At 42.1% G+C, this 14,016-nt stretch overlaps 1 long non-coding RNA gene across 3 annotated transcripts in view; it reads right to left on the bottom strand.

The window, feature by feature from the left end:
- Positions 1–14,016, bottom strand: part of LOC135105421 (uncharacterized) — a 63,244-nt gene that overhangs the window by 18,879 nt on the left and 30,349 nt on the right. For all 3 annotated transcript variants that reach the window (XR_010270829.1, XR_010270830.1, XR_010270828.1), the window contains exon 2: positions 9,248–9,387. This is a non-coding gene — a long non-coding RNA (uncharacterized LOC135105421). The remainder of the gene's footprint in view (positions 1–9,247; positions 9,388–14,016) is intronic.

Genomic DNA, 14,016 nt, shown 5'->3' with positions numbered 1-14,016 from the left:
TTGACACAGGATGATGAAACTCCGCCAAAGATAGTTTTTTTTTTTTTACTTTTTTTTTTTTTTTTAATCCACGGCTACTGAATGTACGAATATTTTATGCATGACCCTTCTCTGACTAACCCCATTTAAAGTCCCCCCTTTTCTTCTTCCTCTCTTTCCTGTTCTCTGTTTTCGTCTTCCATTCCTCCTCCTCTCCTCGCCATCCACCTTCTCTCTCCCGCATTCCCTACACGAGGCCAGAAAATTGTGAGTGCATGAGCTATTTTAATCAAACATAAAACAACGTACGCTTCTATTATTTTTTTTTACTCTCTCTCTCTCTCTCTCTCTCTCTCTCTCTCTCTCTCTCTCTCTCTCTCTCTCTCTCTCTCTCTCTCTCTCTCTCTCTCTCTCTCTCTCTCTCTCTCTCTCTTTTCCATTCTGTTTTGGAGTTCATTAATCAACTTCCGGCCGGCATGCGTACATGTGTGTGTTATATTTGTCTTGTTGCTGTTGAAGTTACACACACACACACACACACACACACACACACACACACACACACACACACACACACACACACACACACACACACACACACACACACACACACACACACACACACACACAATGGGTAGATCAAAGAGCGGAGCAGAGTTGGTGGTAGTGGCGAGGATGGTCGTGGTGGTGGCGAGGGTGGTGGTGGTGGTGGCGTCGAGAGTGGCAGGGGGAGAGGGGAAGGTGAATGCTGAGGGAGACCAGGGGGCAGCACAACTTTGCATGGTCAACATTTTGTGGTCAATAGGGTTCGTTACAGCGGCGGTTCTGAGCCTCATAGCGCTGTCCGTCCCCGCACCACACCCTTACCCTCACCCGCACCCGCCCTGCTCCCCCATACGCCCAAATTCCTCAAGCTGGCCACCGTGCACACGCCCCCAGCCTCCCAGCCGTACCCACGCTACAATCCTCCCTCTTACGCCCAAATTCCTCAAGCTGCCCACTACACGAACCGAGCTGCTTCCCTAACGCTGAAATTCACTTTCCTCGCAACCCCTCGTCTCAGAAAACTATTCTATTTCAACCTTTTTCTTTACCTTTACATGAGTTACTTTAAATCAAATGGTACAGATTATATACAACTTTTTTTTTTTTTTTTTTTTTGTTCGTAAGTTCTGCTGCTGTTTCTTTCCCCTGTCTGTTATTTTGATGGGCGTCTGTCTCACCTGTGTCTTTATGGCCACTTTTTTTCCACGTGTATCTCAACTTCGTCCCTCGTCCTTGCATATCAGTATCACCAGAATCACCCTCTCTGTTCCGCGCATCCCATCCCGCCTCGCATATTAGCATGTCTATCTGCAGTTTTATGTGATAGTGTGTGTTTTCTATGATAGTGTGTGACAGTCTTTCTTTTTCAGTCATTTATTGTATTGTGGAGCGCCAGTCAAAAAGAATTTCAGCTTGTCTGTATTCTACAACGAACTGACAATAAAGCTATCTATTTCTCTATCTATCTATCTATCTATCTATAACGTCACGCCACACCCGAACTCCATCACACCACGCCCACATCCCGTCTCACCACGCTCATACCCCATCAAGTCACGCCCATAACCTGTCACATCACACCTATACCCGCCACAGCACACCCATACCCCGTCACTGTCCATGCCCATACCTCGTCACACCACACCCGTACTCCGTCACGCCACTGTCCATTCCAAGAACACCGTAAGGGAAAACTACATGAAAGCCAGAGGGAACAGATGGTTGTGATGATCGAAGACAAAAGAAAACCTGTGTAAAAAACTGAAATGTGACTCCAGGAAGAAGGGGAAAAAGTGGTGGCTGGAAATAAAACTGAGGTGATAATAATACAGGAGAAGAAATAGGAGAAGATACGTGAGAGAAAGGAGAAAGAAACCTGAGGAGTGCAGCGAGAAAAATAGAGAAAGTTTCAATAGAAGGACGCATGAAAAAAGTCGTAATCAATGAGGGGAGACGGGGAAAACTATAAGAAAACAGCTGAAGAAAGGGAACAATATAGTAAAGAACGGTCAGAGAAGCTAAGGAATTAAACTGATACGTAAATGATACACAACAATGGACGAGAATAAAAGTAAGCATAAAGAGAGAGAGAGAGAGAGAGAGAGAGAGAGAGAGAGAGAGAGAGAGAGAGAGAGAGAGAGAGAGAGAGAGAGAGAGAGAGAGAGAGAGAGAGAGAGAGAGAGAGAGAGAGAATCGTAAAGAGTAAATTAAACTCGAAAGAAAGTCTCCGTAGAGTTTACCACAAGATTACGTGGAAGTCAAGATAGGAAAAATAAAAAATAGAGAAAATAAGAAATAAAAGGAAGATATAAAAAAAACTTGACTCGACACGTGTCAAGGAGGGTAAATACTTGACGAAAGGAGGACACGAGAGACTCACATGGTATAAATAAATAAATAGATAAGTAGATTCAACTAAATATAATAAAACCTATACTAACATTTGAATTTTATCCTTCTCAGAGTGTTTCATCTTTACTGAAGGACCATTTTCTTCCTCTCTTTTTTTTTCTTTATTTTTTTCTTTCTTTCCTTTTACTCCAAGTGTTCTAAGAGAGACCTGAAACAGAGAAGAAAGGAAGGCAGGAGTGACAGAAAAAGAAGGAGGAAGGGGACAACGTCGGAAAGCCACAGCAATCAGAAAAAGAACGACAACAACTACAAGAAGAATAAGGAGAAGGAGAAGAAGAAGAAAGAAACAACAACAACAACAACAACAACAACAACAACAACAACAACAACAATAAAGAAGAGAACAACGTCGAAAAGCCACAGCAATACAACAACAACAACAACAACAACAACAACAACAACAACAACAACAACAACAACAACAACAATGAAAAAAAGAAAGAAAAAGAACGAGAGCAACAAGATCAAGAACAAGAACGTATTTCTGGCCTGTTAACAAGTAAGAGGCGCACACCACTACCACCAGTACTGCAAAACTATAACCCACAAACACGTCTTGAGAGAGCCAGGCGGGAGGTCCAGTGCTCCCTCCCTCTTTGGTAACCTCCACTCATGCTCCACTTGCACAATGTCTCCCTCCCAAACAAGTCAATCTACGTGCTGTGTGTGTGTGTGTGTGTGTGTGTGTGTGTGTGTGTGTGTGTGTGTGTGGTCACTTGTATTGCGGAGACAAGGTAATCTCACCCATCAGGCATAATCAAGACCCCATGCTAACTGGATGAGTTATGGATGAAGCAACACACACACACACACACACACACACACACACACACACACACACACACACACACACACACACACACACACACACACACACACACACACACACACACACACACACACACACACACACACACACACACACACACAGAGAGAGAGAGAGAGAGAGAGAGAGAGAGAGAGAGAGAGAGAGAGAGAGAGAGAGAGAGAGAGAGAGAGAGAGAGAGAGAGAGAGAGAGAGAGAGAGAGAGAGAGAGAGAGAGAGAGAGAGAGAGAGAGAGAGAGAAAGTGGCGATTGCTATAGTTATCTAACTCAATAAAGAGAACAAAGTGGTAACAAAAACATCAACAACAACAACAACAACAACAACAACAACAACAACAACAACAACAACAACAAAACAACGACAAACAAGATAAAAGAGAAAGACGAAGAAACACTACGACAAAGGATGGGGACAACGAAGAAACACAGTAGGAGGAGGAGGAGGAGGAACAAACACTAAAACAAAAGAGGAGGATGAGGAGGATGAAGAAACACGGTAGGAGTAAGAGAAGCTGGAGGCGGAGGAGGAAAAAGAAAAGAGGAGAAAAAGTAAAAGAACGAGCAGGTGAAACGACACACATTTCTGAAGTCCAAAGGTGTCACAAGCAATCGAACACTTCACAAAACATCAAGAATAAGGTCAACCAACACACACACACACACACACACACACACACACACACACACACACACACACACACAGTCGGTGCAAACTAGAGAAACTACAAAGGTAAATGGAAAGTGGGGCACAGGTGTTCAAGAGGAGAGATATTACCAAGACCTGATGATAAAATAAACCAAGAAAAACGGACACTTAGCACAGAGAGAGAGAGAGAGAGAGAGAGAGAGAGAGAGAGAGAGAGAGAGAGAGAGAGAGAGAGAGAGAGAGAGAGAGAGAGAGAGAGAGAGAGAGAGAGAGAGAGAGAGAGAGAGAGAGAGAGAGAGAGAGAGAGAGAGTCATTCAAGCACTTTTCCCAATCCTACACGAAAGAGAAGAAAGAGATGGAAGAAGATAATGGAGGAAAGAAGAAAGGAGAGATGGTGAGAGGAAGTGAAAGAAAAAAATAAAGGAAAAGAAGGAAGGGAACGAAAGAGGAAGAAAGAGAAAGAGGCAGCAAGGATATAAGAAATGAACAAATGCATTGATAAAAAAAAAAATAATAAAATCTAGAAAAGCCAAAACAAACAAAATAAGAAATCATAAGAAAATGCATGAAAAAAATTGAATCACGAAAATATAGTGGAGGAGGAGGAGGAGGAGGAGGAGGAGGAGGAGGAGGAGGAGGAGGAGGAGGAGGAGGAGGAGGAAGAAGGGGTAAGAGTGGTATTCTATTTAACTTTTCATTATTCTCTGGGCAACAATATACATTCTCATTTAATTACGCACCTCCCCACCTCTTCCCTTTCCTCCCCTTCCCCTCTGCTGCTGCCCCGCCCTTCCCTCTCCCCTCTGCCTTAACGTCACTTCCGGGAAACATGGCGGCCAACCCTTGACGACAGCCAGAAGGGAAAAGAAAATAAAAGGTAAAAATTCTTACCTTAGATTCGCCGAGCACAGGGAAAAGTTAAGTGGGGAATTCTGGGACTTGTCGAAAACTCAGCTGCAGAGAGAGAGAGAGAGAGAGAGAGAGAGAGAGAGAGAGAGAGAGAGAGAGAGAGAGAGAGAGAGAGAGAGAGAGAGAGAGAGAGAGAGAGAGAGAGAGAGAGAGACGAAACACAGCAATCGGAACCGAATAGACCAAGGAGACAACTCGAGGCGGTCTGCTCCTAAACTTAATTATTCGAGTGGTTTAAATTCCATCCACCTGTCTCAAATACCTGCATGGCCACGATACCTTTGCGGCGCGGTGTGGCTGTGCGTCCCGCCAGAGGAGGAGTGCTCGCTCCATGCAGCACACAACGTGACGTTGTTGGGAGAGAATTCAGTGGTGACGTGAAGCACGAAGTAGTTTTGCTATTGTTCCTCAGATCTTTTCCTCTTCACTTTTCTTCCTTTAAAATGTAGCGCTCTCTCTCTCTCTCTCTCTCTCTCTCTCTCTCTCTCTCTCTCTCTCTCTCTCTCTCTCTCTCTCTCTCTCTCTCTCTCTCTCTCTCTCTCTCTCTCTCTCTCTATAACTAGTGAAGGTTAATGTAATTAAGTCAAATAGTCTTGTTCGGGTCTAAAGATTAGCTTCTGCTTTAAATTTGCATGTAATCCTGAGAGTAAACAACTCCTGTTCACAATTGTAAAACATCAAGATACTGAAGACCAATTGTTGTTTGCTTATTCGTTATTTGGCATCTTTCTATGAATAAATCTTTTGAATCATCATTTCTCTCTCAGCTTTAACAGGTTAAGAAAGAAAATGTACAGTATTACATATACCTAAGTACCAATATCCGCAATCCACTCTAATGAAATTCAGTTAATGAGAATAATTTGTTTGATGCGACTTAACTGGTAAATCCCGCATTACATGTACTGTACAGAGTCAACTTTATGAATCTTCCGCGTAAGGCTCATCAAAGCAGACTTAAATATTGCAACTCGATGCTATAAAAAGAAGAAAATGGAAGTGAATCAGATTTTTTGGTGAAAATAATGTAAAGATAGATTATTTTTTAGGCACGATGGGATAGTTTGTATGGAAAGTTAATGTTAAGGAAGCCACCGAGGTTATTTTAGTCGTAATGGTGTTTGGGATTCGTTGAAAAATGGTAGTCAGGTAATTAATCGGTAAGTTATAGATTTCTGGCTCATCGTTCTTTCTGTAAGCAGGAGTGACGCAGGCAGACTTTGAGCATCACAGCTAGAGAGTTTGCTGCCTCTCCTGTTCCTCGAGGTGCTTGGGGAAGAGAGCTGTCAGGAACAAAGCTTTTATTCACTGTCTGTAAGTTAAGAGTTTCAGAGACGCCGATTACAGTGGTCTTAAAATAACCTAGTGTGTTTAATGTGGATTCTTACATGAAAAGGTGGGAATTTTGCAAATAACTCCAGCACGCCATTTGTTGCCATAAAATTGTTAATTGTGGTTTTCACTTAGCTCACATTAGTCTCCAAGTCTTTAGGCATTTATTTTTTCTTCTTCTTTTTATAATTAGGTATTTATTTATTTTTATTTTTTATTTTTATTTTTTTTTTTTTACTTCGATAAGCGAAATGGAAAACTCCAGAGCTACAGACAGCAAGTGATCTCATTAACATGCTTCTTCGAGGCCGCTACATCGCCGCACCGTGACTGCAGTGGTCACCTCTTAGCTAACTGGCCCACACACACATCTGTTATCATAACTTTTTTTTTTTCATTTTACTTAGATATCTATACATGTCTTTGGTCCCTCGCTGTGGTGTGTTGCGAAATGCCGTTTAGCATGTTAAGTGCTCTCGAATATTGGTAAAAGGTAACAAAGGCCACACAACCATTTCCTTCTCTTATGTTCTTTGTGTTGCTGCTGCTGTTGCTGATGCTGCTGCTGCTGCTGCTGCTGTTGCTGCTGCTGCTGCTGTTACTGCCGCTTAAATATTTATAAAATCCTTTTTTTTTTCACTATTTATGTAATACAGTTAATTTTGCCTAGTGATCTAATCTTTCTTTTGGTTAATTGTGAAACTAGCAGTCGCGTTCCCTGTGTGATATTTTGCAATTCCCATGGAGTGTACGTAAATATATCCATTCTAAATGGCATTATTTTGTAATTTTCAGTCAAGGGTGATTCTTTTCAATGTGTGACCGCATGTCATTCAAGAATCGGTGGACGCAAATTCTAACAGTGAAATGTTTAAGCTTTGAAGAGAATCCGGACGATGAGCCAACACTCACCACGCAGCGAGGAAAGTCCAGCAAAGCGTCAAGGTATATTCAGCACTGAAGAATTCTTTGGGGAGCTGAAAAGTAAGCATGACTGAAATTCATTTACATTTACTTTCTTATTTTTTACTGCTACTTTATTTTTACCTGTTTTACCTTTAACTTTTTTGTTTTATCTTTACTTTACTCGTGACTGTCTTACTTATCAGTCTGAGGAGGAGGATGACCAAAAGAAAGACAACGACACGAACAACAAACGTGACAATGACAAAAAAAATTATAACAATATTGGCAATGACGATGATGGTAACGTAAAAAGAAAAAAAAAAGGACATACAAATCTGTCAAGAATAATCTGGAAAAAAAAACTTTCTTCCGCCTTTTTTACAGCATTTTTCCTTCTCGCCATTCGCATCGCTTTAACACCGCAGCCTTGGCCTATCTTGCTCCCGAACCTCCTGCTCTTGGCCTTCCCTCACCTTGCCTCTACACATTCCTCCACCTCCCTCAATCTTTCCATGATTCTCCCTTCTCCTACTCCTCCTCCACCCTCCACCTTCCTCGCCGCTTTTCACTGCGTAAACATCAAAATTTACTCGCTCATTTACCTTCTAAAACTGATGCATTTGAAGCTTAACGTTGGAGGAGGAGGAGGAGGAGGAGGAGATAAAAAAAAAAAAAGGAGGGGCAGGAAAGGATGGATAGGAGAGGTGTTAGGGAAGGGCGCTGATGGCAGAGGAGTCAGAAAGGAAGGCAAGGAGAAGGGGAGAGGGAAGAAGGGAACAAGAGAAGAGAAGGCAGTCGATGGCACGAGAAAGTAAAGGAGAACGAAGTGGAGGGCAAAATGAAAAGGCAGAGAGAGAGAGAGAGAGAGAGAGAGAGAGAGAGAGAGAGAGAGAGAGAGAGAGAGAGAGAGAGAGAGAGAGAGAGAGAGAACATGGAAGCAGAGTAAAGGGTGGAAGCAAACCTGGTGAGAAAGTTAAGGCAATAAAAAAGAAAGAGGAAAGAAGAAGCGAAAAATCTTATTGCTATTGTTTTCTCCAATTTTCCATAGCGGGTATTTTCTCACTTCCTACTCGGCACCAACAGTCCTTTCTCTCTGTTCTTTTGCTTCCCCCTTGTACAGTTATACAGCCAAAGCGTTGCAACATTCCCAGCCATACAGAGACACAGGTCCTCCGCGTATAGCCTACACTGACCTCCATCCGTGCACACAAAAGAACCGAATCCACACCAGTTAAATGTCCTGTCCAAGTCGAAAGCTTCCTACTCTGTAAAAAAAAATAAATGAAAAAAAAAATAAAATAAAATAAAAAAAATAAAAAAAACGAAATCTTATGCATTCATGATCCAACTGAAGTAACCTTATGCATTACATTTGTGTACGAAAACTGTTTATTCCACGCCTCGGCTTTATGGAGAGGCAGTGGTCGGTTTATTTTTTTTTTTTCCGCCTCCTTGCCCTTGAGCTCATTCCACTTATATGTAAAAGAAGGAAACATACACCGGCACACCTGACCTGACCGCTGACTCGCGCTGCAGCAATGAGGGCGAGGCGGAGCGGCAAGCACCTGCAGGCCAAGCCATTAACACAAACAGTCTAGGGCAAGTCACGTCGCTTCCCCCCGTCGCTTTGTGCAGCCTCCCTCCTCCTCCCTGCGTCGGTCACCACTCGGAATAATGAGCAGGAAAAACACGGAGAAAGAAGGCATGCAGGAAAAAGGTGACAGACGGAGCACAAATGAGGAGTGCGCAGTGCAGGTGAACGGAGGTGAGGACAGATAAGGACAGGTGAGAAGGGAAGTGCGTGTGGTTGAGAGCCGAGGTGAGCGTCGCTGTGCACTGACTGGTGCCGGAAGGTCTCACACATGCTTCGTTAGCAAAGCGCGAAAGCGGAAAATGTACAAATTTATATAATAAACATGAGAGAAAGTTACGTTGGTGGACAAAGAAGAAAAAGAAAAATGGAAAGGTAGACACAAACGAGGGAAAATAACTTAGCTAAACATGTTCAGACAAATGAGAATAAAACACTTGCACACACACACACACACACACACACACACACACACACACACACACACCGCCGAACACCAAAAGGAAGAAACAACCAACATGTGAACACACTAAAACAAAAGAAACACATAACAAACACCAGAGTCTAGACTAGAGAAATGACGAGGGCAGGTGAACAGACCTTAGCACGAGGGGAGCGGGGAGGCAGGCAGGGAGGCAGCAGCAGCAGGGACCTGGGCGAGGCACAACCATCGACCCGCTGCTTGCTGAGGGAAGGAGGCAGCAGAGGAGGAGGAGGAGGAACTCTGCCCCGGCAAACCCCTGCAAGAAAAGAAACAATACAATATGTACTGCTTTCAGATCAAGAAACGAGAATTATAGAGCAGTAATGGGCTTTTGTGAAGAGAGGGGGAGGAGGAGAAGAATAAAGGAAGAGAAAGAGTAGGATGATTAAGAAAAAATTACAAGTGTGTATACTTTTAGTGTTGGAGAAAGGGAGAAATAAGGAAGAAGAAGGAGAAAGTGAAATAATAAGCATAAAAGACAAGTTGGAGCAGGAAGAAAAAGGGAGAAACAAGAGGAGTGAGAGGGTTGAAGAAGCAGGAAGAAAAAGGGAGAAACAAGAGGAGAGGGGTTGAAGAAAGGAAGAAAGGAAAGAATAATTTACAAATCTATACAGCGTGGGAGAAATGGAGGGTTTGGATGAGGGGAAGAAGAGAGAAGGTGGAAAAATATAAAGGAGAAGGCATGGTGCAGGAAAATGGAGTGATAAATGAAGTGATATGAGATGAGAAATACGACAGAGGGAGGGAGGGAGGGAGAGAAAGAAGAGAGGAAGGAGAGGCACGAGTAGGTTGGTTAGGAACTGTGGCTGCGACGAAAGGGAAAGAAAAGGGAAAAGTTGAAAATAAAAAAAGTGTGTTGGGGGATAGGGACGGGGGGGTCGGTGAATTCGAGTAGGAACAGTATCACCCCTTGATGAAAAATATATATATAAAAAAAAAATTGAAGAAAACTTTGTGAAAGAATATATCAACTTTATATTAAAAAAAAAATCCTGACAAACAAAACAAAAACAAAAACTTTAAAACACGAAAGGAAGAAAAAATTGTTTCGAGGCAAGAGGAGAGGAAAAAATAAAAGGAAAGAGGATGAGAAGAAGTAACGTAAGAGAGACGTGCAGGTAAGAAAACAATGAGGCGGAGTCATGCAGGTGTGTGAGGGGGAGTAATGCAGGTCAGTAACGTAACAAGTACAGGACAAGGACACGACCAGAACACGACGAGGAGGAGAGGGGAAGGCAGGCTCTCTCTCTCTCTCTCTCTCTCTCTCTCTCTCTCTCTCTCTCTCTCTCTCTCTCTCTCTCTCATACCCGAATCAAGTGTCATATTAAACATATTTTTATATATATTTTGAATCTGTAAATATATATCTTATGCATGTAAGAGAACATTCACAGAAACACACACACACACACACACACACACACACACACACACACACATTCTCTCTCTCTCTCTCTCTCTCTCTCTCTCTCTCTCTCTCTCTCTCTCTCTCTCTCTCTCTCTCTCTCTCTCTCTGTTAAAAGAAAAAATACATAAGGAGGATAGGCGAATTCAGCGCATCCAATCAGAAGCGTGCAAATCTGGACTCATGATTGCCTTGGAGCTTTGGGACGCGCTGATTGGCCAACGTAATTCTTTCTCCTGATTGGTGGAAATTAGTCAATCGAAGACCCGAATCAGGTGTCAAATGAGACGTCTTTTTTTATTTTGATTCTGTAAACATAAACCTTATGCGTCTGAGCGCGCGTCCACATCAGGACATGCACAGGCACACACACGGACACGCGCTCACAGTCTCTCTCTCTCTCTCTCTCTCTCTCTCTCTCTCTCTCTCTCTCTAATCATACTAAATTTGCAATGTGCGGAAGAGTATTTTTCCCCGTCATTTATATAACGCTATTTTGAGATTAAAACTTAAGGCGCAGTAACAATTCTTTCAGTAGGTGACAGATAGGCGAGCCCAGGACGGAAGGTACAGTGATAAAGGAAAAAAAAAATCAACTGTGACTTCCTGGTAGGGGTAATCGAATGCTGAGGGATTGAAGATAGTTAGAGACATCCAACTATTATGAAAATGAGCCGGGGGGGGGAAACAATGATATGATAGAATTACCGGTGTTTTCCTGGAATCACACGTAACTTCCGCGTAGGATCAATCAGCTGGTGTAAGTTTCCGTCACGATTTGATAAACTTGAAGGAGCTTTGAATTTTTAAATGACGCAAAATACCATAACTTTACGGAAGTGCCGTGTCAAGTGACTTGGGCGATCATATCCCTCCACCGTCGTCGGTTTTCAGTCATGTGTATAAGTTCTGAAAGTCCGCAGGCCAGGTTGTTATTTTCGATGATTCCGTCTATTAACTTACGTCTCTGTCTTCGTCTCGCTCTTTTCCCTTCTGTCTTTGATGTTATACTGAGTAGTTCATTCTTGTTCTTCCTAGCTGTGTGTCCTATAAATACAAGCTGTCTTCTCTTCACTTGTTTCAGTAATTTATCTGTGTTTTATCTGTGTTTGCTTGTAATACTTGAGTGTGTTTTTCTTGCTGCCCAGGGAGTCCTGAGCATTACACGTATCGTCCACATTTCAAAAGCCTTTATTTTATCCCGAGCTTCTTTGTTTAACGTCCATGTTTCACATCCGTATGTTAGAGTTGCCCAAACATGCTTTGAGTGCCTTCATTCTTGTTGTCATGCTCAGTTTAAGGCTGCATAAGTGTTCTCATTTTCTGAAATTTTCTGAATTTTGCAATTCCTATCCTTTTCCTGATTTCTGTGATACTTCGGTCATCTGTTGTGACTGTATTTCTCAGATAGTTGCAGCTGTTTACTTGTTTAATAATGGAGTTGCTTATTTTAATTTTGCTTGCAGGAATCACGTTCTTGGTTACTACCATTGTCTAGGTTTTCTTAAAAGTCAATTTTCAGACTGTGTCTTTCACTACTTCTGTTGACTTCGTGAATTAAGTTTTGTAATTTTCCTTCAGTGTCTGCTATCAAAACTGTGCCATCTGCATATCTAATATTGTTAATGTTTACACCTCCAATCTTTATGCCTCCATGATCTTTTGTCCTCCTGAGTATTATCTCCCCACAATATGAAAAAGGATTAAAGACAGCACACACCCCTGTTTGATGCTCTTCCACTCAGATTTTCTTTGGTCAATGACCACTGCTGCCTCTTGATTCCAGTACAGGTTTCTGAGTAGCCTTAAATCTTTGCCCTCAATTTCTGTTTATTAGTAAGTTGAATAATTGTTTATGTTGCACTTTGTCAAAAGCCTTTTCATAATCTATATGAAAAAATCCCTAAATGAAAAAATCTATATGAAAATGTTTTTCTGCATTTCTGTTGCCCACTCACATATGTTTCTCATTATGTATATAGCATTTGTAGTAGTTTTGTCTTTCATAAATCATTATTGTCCTTCAGACATCTCTCTTTCGAGTTTGTGTTTGATTCTTGCAAGTATTACTTTAGGATAATTAACATTATCTCAGTAACATGAGTGTTATATGCTGATCACATTCAACTGTCCCTGCTTTCTTTACTAATGATATAAAGACTGATTTCCCCATTTCCTCCATTATTTCTCCACCATTCGTAAGCATTTCTATCATGACTCTGGACCTTCCCTATATAAATATAATACTGTAAAACTTGAAGAACTTTGAATTTTCAAATGGCGCAAAATACCGTGGTTAGAAATATAAAACTATGATATTGCAAAACTTGAAGGAGATTTGAATTTTAAATGGTTCAAAATACCATTGTTAAAAATGTAACTATAATATCGCAAAATTTCAAGAACCTTTGAATTTCAAACGACGCAAAATCGCAAGGGCATAAAATATACAAGTATAGTCTGGAAGGTCTTCATTACAAGCAGTGTGGCCAGGGAGCGCAGTCAGTGCCTTTAATTAATGCACTTTGTGTGATGCGTCCCGATAAATTGGCAAAAATACGCTCGGCTCGGCACCTCCTTACACTCACACCGGAGGAGGGAATGGAATAAATTAAAGTGTCATGGTTGTTAACAATTATTTACTTACTGAATTAGTGGTCCGACGCTCGCCCCGCATCACTCGTCTGTGTTGCGACAGTGTGATTCTCTCTCTCTCTCTCTCTCTCTCTCTCTCTCTCTCTCTCTCTCTCTCTCTCTCTCTCTCTCTCTCTCTCTCTCTGTGTTCATAAAACAAAATAAAAAATACCACGTTTCTATTTATTCATTCATTTATTTATTTGTTTATTTATTTAGTCAACTATTTCATTTCATTTCTTTGTGCTTTCCCTTCACACACACACACACACACACACACACACACACACACACACACACACACACACACACACACACACACGGAACACAGACACGCAAATAGCCAAGCAAACAAACATACAAATAAACAAACACGTGTGCACATCCGATCTCGTTTTCAGAGAAATGTTTTATGGATTCATTAACCTGCAAGCGCCCGCCTTCCCACCTGGCCTGAGCCGCGGTGATCCTGCCTGCCTCCGCCATTACTCTCTCTCTCTCTCTCTCTCTCTCTCTCTCTCTCTCTCTCTCTCTCTCTCTCTCTCTCTCTCTCTCTCGTGTGTGTGTGTGTGCGTGCCCGAGCATAAATACTATGTTCCAACTCGATAATCATCCTTTTTGTCCACTCCATTTGCAGGATCTCAAACATTCACACCCCTCCATCAGTGCACACACACATCAAGCATCTCATCAACAAGTTCATACACCCACCCACTCTCTCACTCCCCCACACACACACGCACACACACGCACTGGCAAACATTAATCTAAGCGGCAAGGATGGAGCGTGACAGTGTGCATGTTCCCCCTCTCGTGTCCAGAGTAAGACTGAAGGATGGATGGATG

The sequence above is a fragment of the Scylla paramamosain genome, chromosome 12 (genome assembly GCF_035594125.1).
Source record: "Scylla paramamosain isolate STU-SP2022 chromosome 12, ASM3559412v1, whole genome shotgun sequence".
Lineage (NCBI taxonomy): Eukaryota > Metazoa > Arthropoda > Malacostraca > Decapoda > Portunidae > Scylla > Scylla paramamosain.
Note: the sequence above shows the minus strand (reverse complement) of the source record. Positions and strands in the feature narration are given on the sequence as shown.